The sequence below is a fragment of the Mus caroli genome, chromosome 2 (genome assembly GCF_900094665.2).
Source record: "Mus caroli chromosome 2, CAROLI_EIJ_v1.1, whole genome shotgun sequence".
NCBI lineage: Eukaryota > Metazoa > Chordata > Mammalia > Rodentia > Muridae > Mus > Mus caroli.
The window spans coordinates 77,287,546-77,298,135 of NC_034571.1; the positions used below are offsets into that span (position 1 = coordinate 77,287,546).

Consider the following 10,590-nt stretch of genomic DNA (forward strand, 5'->3'; position numbering starts at 1 on the left):
AATTGAGGAAAATATGTAATAAAAATATTAAAAATTAAAAAAAATAAATAGCCTAAAAAAAGAATTAATTCATAATTCTTAATTATGAATATCCCAAGATATCACTATCTAAAAAGATTAACAAAAATATATCAAGTAATCAATTATAATGGTTTAAACAATGAAAACTAGAAGTCACATTAATTTCCAAAAGCATACAAAAAAAAAAAAAGAAAACAATTCAATGAAACAAGCCCTCTGAAAATTTACAACCAGTCCACAGCTGAAACCAAAGACAATGAAATAGCTACCAGAAACTATTTTAGATTTCCACCTCTAAAATTATTTAATGGCTGTCATAGAAGACTAAAAGAAGAGATAGATGAAATAAGGAAATCATTTAGGAAATAGATAAATGAATAAGAAAGCTTATAATTGCTATATTTCATTTTGCAATTGAAAAAAATCTGCATAGGCATGAAATAGAAACATTTTTTTTTAATTTTTCTTATTTTATATAGCCTGTGTGTTTTTATTGGGGAGTTATTCAGTCCATTGATGTTGAGAGATATTAAAGACGGATGATTTTTAGTTCCTGTTATTTTTGTTGTTGGGGGTGTTATTAGGTGTGTATATTTCTCTTTGTGGGGTTTTGGTGAAATATTTAATTTCTTGTGTTGTGTTTAGTAAGAAATCTCCTTGGCATATATATATATATATATGTTTTCTCATGGAATCTCTTGGTTTCTCCTTCTTGAGAGTTTGGCAGGTTAAAGTAGACTAGGCTGGCATTTGTGTGCTCTTGGGATCTGGATGACATCTGTTCTGGATCTTCAGGATTTTAGAATCTCTGTTGAGAAATCTGGTGTAATTTTGATAGAACTGCCTTTGCATGTTACTTGGCATTCTTCCCTTACAGCTTTTAGTATTCTTTCTTCGTTCTGTGCTTTAGTATTTTGATTATTATGTGACAAGAGGATTTTCTTTTCTGGTCCAATCTACTAGGTGTTCTGTCAGCTTCTTGTACATTTCTGGCCATCTCTTTCTTTAGGTTAGGGAAGTCTTCTATGATTTTGGTGAAGATGTTTTCTGGCCCTTTGAGCTGAGATTCTTCACCCTCTTCCAGTCTTATAAATCTTTGATTTGATCTTTCTATTGTGTCTTGAGCTTCCTGGATATTTTGGGTTAGGAGTTTTTTACACTTTCTGTTTTCTTTGACCACTGTGTCAATATTTTCTACTATGGTATGCCTGAAATTCTCTCTTCTGTTTCTTGCATTCTGTTGATGATGCTTGCATCTGTAACTCCTGATATCTTTCCTAAATTGCCTCCCTTTGTGTTTTCTTTACTGTTTCTATTTCCAGTTTTGGTTTTGGCCCATTTTGTTTAATTTCTTCACCTGCTTGATTGTATTTTCCTGCATTTTTTAAAAGGATTTATTTGTTTAAGGGCTTCTACCTGTTTACTGGTATTTTCCTGTATTTTTTATGAGAGTTCTTTATATCCTTCTTAAAAGCCTCTATCATATTCATGAGATGGCATTTTAAGTTATTGTCTTGCTTTGCAGGTGTCTTGGAGTATCTAGAGCTTGCTGTGTTAAGACAACTGGGTTCTCATGTTGCTGGGTCACATTGGGTTCTGTCACTTATGACCCTGCACTTGCCCCTGGCCATTTTATAATCTCTGGTGTTAACTTGACTGAGTATTTCTGACTAGAGAAGGCGTCCTTGGAGCCAGATAGAGCTGGTCTCCTTAGAGGCAGGCAGCTTTTTCTTTAGTTAGGTTGGGCCTCTTGTGTATCTGGTTAGAGCAGGACTCCTGTGTCTCTCATTCCTGCAGACCTCCTTGGAGGCAGGCAGGCTGGGCCTGTGTCCCCAGTTATTTTGGGCCTCCTGGCATGCAGACAGGCTGTGAGGTGTGGGAGGGTATTGGGCAGCTGATGTGGTCTGAGTGGAGAAGCAGAGCAGTAGGAAAGTGGGGCTCATCAATGCGGGTGGGTCCTGTGTCAGCTGGTCTCCTTGTCTTTGGTTACTCCTGACATCCTGGGAGGCACGCAGGCTATTGGTGTGGATAGGTATCTGGCCTCAAATAGAAATATTGAGAATGAAAGGTATTTGAAAATATTATGAACATACAACATCAATCAGGAGAAAATGTCAGGTAAGGATTACAAGACCAAAGTAAAACTAAACTCAGACATTAATGCACAAAATAAATATAGCATAACTTCTAAGAACCCTGGGATATGTTTAAAAGTAAATACTAAAGCAAAAAATTAATATTTATTCAATAAATTATAAATGAAATTTATCAAAATCTAGAGAAATAAATGGGCATCCAATCTGATAAAAACACCAAATAAACTGACCAGAGAATTTTGATCATGACATATTATAGTCATGATACCATAATTACAACACAAACACACACACACACACAATTAAATCTAGATCCTATAAAAGAAAACTTGCAATATTTGTCCTCCTGTGTGTGCCTTAGCTAACTCCATCTTTTATTCTCCTACTCCTCTTCAGTCAGTTCATTGTTTGAGCCAAATGCAATCGTGGTCTCAGGGGGACAGATAGTATCCGAACTGTTTATGCTTTGCCATCATTTCAACTGGCAGCGTTCTGAATTAAGTGGGCCAGGTTTAAGAGCAGCAGCTCCTCCTGTCAGGAAGGAGCCGTGCTCTGAATGACAGATAGAAATGGGACCACTGTGTCTTATGGAATTGCAAAGGACAAGTTAGAGTTCAAAAGAGACTTAATGATCAGATAAATGATGCAGAATTCAAGAACTCCCATTGAAATAAACGATCATTTCTGTTAAAAATCAAAGGAAAATAGATATAAAAATGTATAAGATTAGTATATCCTTTATAGAGTTGATAGGAACTACTTGGTCTTTCAAAATATTTGGCCTCAGTGCTGGGTTCCTCTAATATTCAATTTCTTAGTCTGTAAAATGAGATCAGTATTGTCACATGAACAAATCCTAGCTGCCAAGGTCCATGCAGGAAGAATGACAAATGGCTTTAGAACTCATGAAATGTGGTCCGCCGGTCAGCATAGTCATGATGGGTGTACTTTGAGGCATGACCCTGAGGACTATGTGTCCATGCTGTTACGGAGTTCTGTTCTATTTGTTTTCTTTACATCCCTCTTATTCTAAGAATTGTATGAAAACTCTAAGGGAGCTTCTAGCCCCTTGCTGGGCAGTATGTCTGACACTCATAATAATAGTGTTTGATCTTAAAGACATTGCTACTGAAACAGGTTAATCATTCAATCACTACCCTAGGAAAGAACTTTTAGATGTAGTTTGTCAGCTATGACCATCACCCTTAGAAACATTGGAAAAAACAAAATTGTTAGTGAAGGCAGATTGAGATGTTTTTGCTACTGGCGCTGATGTAGAAAATCTTAAGGACAATAGAAAGGCACACTCTTATTAGTTAAGCTAAGGACCCTTTATGGTCAGGGAACAAGAACAATGACAGCACTGGCTGTCATGACTATCACTGAGGCTGGACTAGTGATGATTAATTTCTTATACCCATCTTACCCAGCTTCCTGATAGGATTTAATAAAAATTGCGAATGGATGGATATGCATTATAAGAATGTACAGTAGATGTGACTGATTTTTATATAAAAGTTTAGATTTGTGATTCTTCTAAGATACTTAGATTTCATTTAAAGATAAATAAGGAAATTATTAATCCTTTCTTTGTGTCCACAAATTACTTTGTGAAGTTAAGATAAACTTGCTGAGAAAATTCCCTTGCTTGCCCACACTTTGTTAATCTATAAGAAGTTGCTTAGTTACAAATGAACATAGGTTCTTGGGAATAATTTTGTGTTCTTTACCTGTACTATGTAATGTTATTTCTTGTAAAGGTATCAGGGAATATGTTGTTTTTTTCATAGTCATTCACTAGAAGAAAGCACATGTATATATATATATGAGTATGCTTATATATGTATATGTGTGTATGTGTGTATATGTATATATGCATATATGTGCATTTGCATTTATACATGTAGCAAATCTATGTATATTTATAACGTTTTATGAGAATGTGTTGGGACTCTCTTGCATCCATCAAATCTTTATGTATGTGTATATATTAAGCTTTTGTAGGCATGTGTGTAGAAGCTTGTACCATCTATCAACTACGTGTGCATATTATTGGTATATGTGTGTGTGTGCATGTGCTTGTGTGTTTTTGTGAAATGCTTGGAACGTACATGTTGGAATTGATTCCATTCACCAAACAGGCATTTGAGTATATGTGTATATATGTATATGCACATATGTACAAACGTGAAATGCTTGGAGCCTGCTTGCTGGAACTCTGCTCCACCCATTCTATGAGTGAATGTGGATCTATCTGTCCATTTGTTTATCTGTGTGCAGGTCTGCACATGTTTGTGTGTTTCTTTGTATGTATTTATTCACGTAAGCATGCATGCATACATGGGTGTGGGTGCATGTATTTGTATGTATAAAGTTTAAAAGTCTACCTTTTGCTTCATCCACTCAGTGTGTGTGTGTGTGTGTGTGTGTGTGTGTGTGTGTGTGTGTATTCGTGTGCATGTGTATGAATTTTCTTTTTCCTTTTCTTTCTTTCTAGTCCCTAAGAGTTAAAAAAGTTGAGGTTTGTTTATTTGTTTGTTTGTTTTGGTGGACACAGGGAGTGTCAGTCCCAGTAAATTAAGCTTTGTTCCCTCAGGGAAAATTCTGCTGAGGAATTTCTCTAATCCCTGGCTGCCATCAGCAGCAGTCCCCTTTGGTATCTGGACCAACTCCCTACAGCTTCTCTCAGCATTGACCCCCATGGGCTGCCTGCCTCCATTTACCCTTTGGTGTCAAAGGTGATCTTTGGCACCTAGCCATCCACGAGATGAAATGAAATATAGTTATTGATGTTTTAAAGCTGCCTATTGCATCAGACAAAAAATACAAAAGATACAGAAGATACAGTCACACAAAAAGAACTGTATCTTTCTCCAACTTTAAAGTAATAATGTTTACACTTTCCTTGGATTTCCAAGTTTTCCTTATTGGCAATAAAGCATCAATAGATGTCTGATCAATAAAAATCATAACAACAGAACACACTCTGAGTCCTTCGAGCTGCTTACTATTCACATAACTTTGTAAACCTATGCATATCTGAGGGGAAAATGTCAAAGAAAAATAAAGATTCTATTATATCCCAAAAGCTATTTTTCTACATAAATTTTGTCTGAAAAAATCTGTATTGTACAATAAGTAAACTTTTATAACAGAAGATTTAGAAACTTTAGAAGAGAAAACATAAAAAATAACCAGAGTAGCAATTATTAATGTTAAATATTAAGCAATTTTCCCAACATTAACTGTTAGTCAGCAATTATCCTTTTTTTCTTTTACTGAAATCCTTGAGCTATTACTCTCTTTTAGGTTTCTCAGTTGGCTGGTTTTCAAATATTTTGTTTCCTCAGAATTAAATTCATCAAAATCTTAATTAACAAGGTAATGAGAGACACAGCAAATTGATACAACTTCAAAAGGAATTAAAAGGTAAAGGATTTAAAGGATTTGAAGAAAAGAAATCAAGAAAGCTCATATGTATGTAAAACTATAGACAGGAATTGCTTATTTACAACACAAAATCCAGAAGCTTCAAACATCTCAAAGAGACAAAAATTTGCTGTCTTGTATATTAGATAAATGTATTTGTATAATATGAATTTAAGAATTTTACAAGATATTATCTAATCATTCAACTCTATAAAATGTAATGATCAGTAACAGAGAGCAAAGTCAGGACATTTCAAAACATTAAACAGTCTTAGATGGGTAAGCTACACAGAGCCAGCTGAACCTCTAGGGGTTGATGCACAGTAACTTTTTCTGTTAATCACCCTTAGACACTTTTTATAATAGAAGTTCAAATATTACTACTTGCCAGCAAAAGATTGGTCCTGTGTGTTATTATTAATTAAGTTTATTCTTTGACAAATTTGTAAGTGTATATAAGCATTCTGATTACTCTCTTCTCCCAACCTCTCCTATTTCCCTCCCACTCCTATCAGATACACTTCCATAAACTTACCTTTCTCAGATGCATGTGTCTTTAATTTATGTTGTGACTCACAGAGTTTAAGCAGGGCCATCTGTGTGACCATAACTTAGAGTTATCCATTGAAGACTGGTGAGCTCATTGGCAGGAAGGGAAACTTCCCTGTCTGGCAGAATTTATTTATAGCTGATATTTCCACCAGGGTAAAACCAAGTATTTCTGAGTCCATCCCCAGTCTATGTCTGATTGTTCATGTCCCATTCTTGTGCAGACACAGTACTGACATGTTTAAATGGTGTGATTTTGTGACCAGTTTTGTTCTAATGAGATGTGTAACATTTATGTACATTCTCTTTAGGGAGTTGAACAGCTACTAAGTTTAAATAAATCATTTCTGGAGCCTTACGAGAAATATATGGATATGATCTATATAGCTTCTCTCTGTCCAGGAATATATTATTTATTGTTAATTTTTTGCTCCTCCATAATTAGAGATTAAAACAGGAAACACATGAAATTCATCTCCATTAGTTCTTGCCGACATCATTTATGGATGAGGCTCGAATACTTAATCTTTAGTATCTGACAATTCTGCAAATGTTCTTGTTCTAGAAAAAAGCAAACCTTTTAGAGCCTTGTAAACCAATGAAGTGGCATGATACATGTTTGATGAGCAGTCATAGTTATAATTAGTCCCCCATATAAAGTATAAACTATGTTTCTTAATAGTAAGTTTCCAGACTTATTGAATAATATATGTTCTCAGTTCCCTTATAAACCTACCAGAAAATAAAAGGGAAAAATTAAAACGTTAAAATCTCACAGATATGTCTTTTGATTCATATGTAATTAAAAAATAAACCCCAAATAAAGCATAGTGAAGCTTAAAATGTCTAAACTTTATAGATTAAAATCTTTAATTATAAACATTTGATTCAATATAATTGAAAAGGATAATACAAACTTAACTACAATAAAACCACAACTTATCAGATTCCTGAAGCACATATAAAATTTGTATTATTTAATAATGTTATTACGGGACAAGAGAGATGGCTCAGTAATTAAAACCATTTGCTGCTCTTACTGGGTTCAGTTCCTAGTACCTACATAGCAGCTTACAACCCTGTAACTCCACTTCCAGGAAGTCCACCTCCTTCTTTTGGCCTCAATCGATGCATATGCATGGTACACAAAATCTCAGACTGGCACATACACATTCACACACATGCACACACAAAAATCAATAAATAGTTTCAGAAGAAAAAGTATTGATTACAGAATAAAGGTATAAAATTGAAGTGAGTTCCCTCTTTGGAAGCCAGAAAAGAGGTAAAAATGTAATTAATTATATAGAAAGAGAAAAAAAAAGAAAAGTTGAGAGTGGCTGTAGTAATACACTGAATGAAAAGAAGACTAGACTAAAGTAAACAATGGAAGAAAAGTTAGTCACTTTCCACATCTGCAGAATCAATGATCCTTTAAGATAGACAACCGAGAGAATGAGAAATGAGGGAGAAATTGAAAGCACAAACTTCCCAGTTAGAAATACAGATGTATCTCCACTGGGGAGCAATCCAGGATATCCTCACCTGCACAAGATGAAAGAATTCTGCATGAAAAGACCAGAAATGCCAGCCAATGCCAAAAGTACACAGCAGCTTCTGTTACAACCACTTACTTTATGTGAATGGGAAGGAGAAATGTTTTGCAACTTAAGATTTATTCCAAAATATTTGATAAATTACATTAAAACTCTGCAACAAATGGCTTGAAAGACAAATTTGATCAAATAAGACATGAAGAAATAAAATTTTAATTATTTATACCTAATTAAGAAACTGAAAGTTTAAAAATAAATCTTCCCCCAAAGCAATGTATATCTTAACAAACTTATGTATGTATCACAATAAAAATAAATAAAACTACCAAATTTATACAAATTCTTTACCAGAAACACAAAAAACAATAAATTATCTTTATGACCATGTACTATTCTGCCACAAAATCTGTAATTCATAAAAGAAAATTACAGGTTAATATTCCTAATGAACAGAATTTTAGAAGTCATTCATTAATATCAGCAAATATAATGCAAAAATATGAACGACAGAATACTTTATAAGCTATGGAATTTGTCTAAGAATGTATTGCTATTTTCACATCCAGTTATCAATGAATGTAACCATACTAACAGAACAAGAACATTCTTATGATTATTTCAAATGGGAAAGAGAAATGAATTGGAAACATATATCTATTCAGCATCAACACTATTAAATTAAGAATACAAATGTAGTCTCCCAATTTAAAAGAAATATCTATAAAAACCTACAGCTTTCATTTGGTAAACTATTAAACATCTTCTTAACTATACAACCAGGAATTCTACTCCTAGTTGAGAAGAAGTTACTTATTAAAACCTTATTGGGATCTCTCAAGCTCGGCCACAAAGCCCTTGTGGGGGAACCTGCAATGACCATCCCTCAGTTGTACATCAACTGTACTGACTCTGGAGAAAGCTGTAGTCAAGTCCTCACTGCCCCTGGCCACTCATACTCTTTAAATAAAACATTCCTAGCCCAAGCACCATTGCTGTGCCTTGTTTGCTAGCCCAAGAGACCAACCTGGAGCTGACTCCTTTGCAATCACGTTAGGGTCTCTTTATTATAAACTAAAGAGTAGAGTTTGGGCTTACTCACCGTCTGCCCACAGGACAGTTTGGTGAAGCATCCGGAACTCTCATCAGGAAAAGGTTTTATAGGAAATGGAAGCATGTGAGGGGTTGTCCATTCTAGCTAGCAACTAATTGAATGACTATTGTAAGCCAACAGGTAGGTGAGCTGAAGCAAGACCATATACAATCACAAACGGTCTGAAAGTGCATCTGAAACAATCAGACTGAAATTTGATTACAGTAGCTAGGGCGTAACTCTGGCTAAGGACAAGTCATGGATGGAGGGTCCTTCCTGGTATGTGGTTGAAGCTTGGGTTCAGCTGCAGGTGAAGTTCTAGGGCTTTTTTTTCCTTTTAAGTTGGAGTCCAGTCCCAAGAAGGAGTAGGTTTGACCTCTCACCGTGAAACCTAGACTATTTATATATTTTAAAAATTTGGCAGGGTCATATATGTCCCGATATGCTATGTGAGTTCCAGGAATTGATCTCTAGTAATCAGGTTTGGTAGCAAACACCATAACCATCTGAGTCATCTCTCCAGTCTCGAAGACCTAGCACAAATGGCCTTTGATAGTAGTCCTTACACTTCTGTGCCTAGATTTCTTTATCAATAGAGAAGTGAAGAAAGTGTAAAGCCATCTGTCTACACTCTGACTCACTACTCAATGCTATTCTGCTCTAAATTCCATGTTCTTTCTCTTCTCCCTACCTCACTGTCCAGCAAAACACAAGAACTTTTTCTCACGAAGGTCAACAGAGAAATTAGATCACAAGTGTTGACTCCACTGTCTTTCCACTGCTGCACCTTTTTATGCAGCAAAAATAGAACAAGGAGACTCGGTCTTTTTTCCAGCATCAGAGTTTTCTTTTTTTTTTTATTTTATACTATCACAATAAGTGATCAAAGGCTTAACTTTTAATGTTTGGCATCTTGCTGTAATTCACAACTGACACATGGTAGCTCAACTTGATTTCTGTGCAGCTGAGCTACTGATTGGCATTTATTCAGAGAAAATTAAATCATGTCCTATCCATTCAGATGCATGTAAACAAAAGTTCACAGCTGCTTTTTTATTTTATAATAGTACAAAGAGTAAACAAACTAAATGTGTATCAACTGGCAAATGGACAAACAAATTGTGGCATATCATTATGGTGAAATGAATGTTGAGAAATGAGGGAACACTACTGAAATACACAACTACAAAGATGGACCAAAAAAATTAATGAAAGCAACCAGACATGACAGTTTATGGATTTATAATTTGGCTTTTAAATTCTATAATAGGATACATGGGACTGGAGCCACAGCTCAGCCCCTAAGATCTCTTGCAGTTCATGCAGAAGACCTGTGTTCATCTTCCATCCCACAAGATGGGCTGATCAGAATGGCCAGTGATGCTAACTCCAAGGGATCTGACAGCCTCTTCTGGCCTCCATGGGCACCTACAAACATATGGACATACAAAAGGGAATGAATACATAAATACACACACACACACACACACACACAAATACATACATACATACAAGAAAATAACTTTTTTATTTAGAATTTGCAAAGCAAGTGCCCATTATAAGAAACAGGTTAGTGGTTGCCTTTAAATCTGTTATGAAAGAAAATATGTGTTAAAAAAAAACTCATGAAATTTTGATATCTTAAGCCAGTGCTGAAATTAATATTGTTTACCAGAAAAATCTATCAAATGACCTAAGTATTCATCATCTAAACTGTGGGAAACAAACACAATCCTTTAGTTCTTTATAAAATTATTTTTATACTACTTGGGTTGAACTATGCAAATGTGCTTATCCTGAGGTAGAGCTCACTATCATTCTCATCGTTTAGTAGAACATATTATATGTT

The 10,590-nt window shown here is 35.0% G+C and overlaps 1 long non-coding RNA gene across 1 annotated transcript in view; it reads right to left on the bottom strand.

The window, feature by feature from the left end:
* The window catches only part of LOC115030395, a 37,473-nt gene extending 31,310 nt beyond the window's left edge, over positions 1-6,163 (bottom strand). Inside the window, exon 1 of the long non-coding RNA XR_003835992.1 lies at positions 6,082-6,163. This is a non-coding gene — a long non-coding RNA (uncharacterized LOC115030395). The remainder of the gene's footprint in view (positions 1-6,081) is intronic.
* Between the last annotated feature and the right edge of the window lie 4,427 nt (positions 6,164-10,590).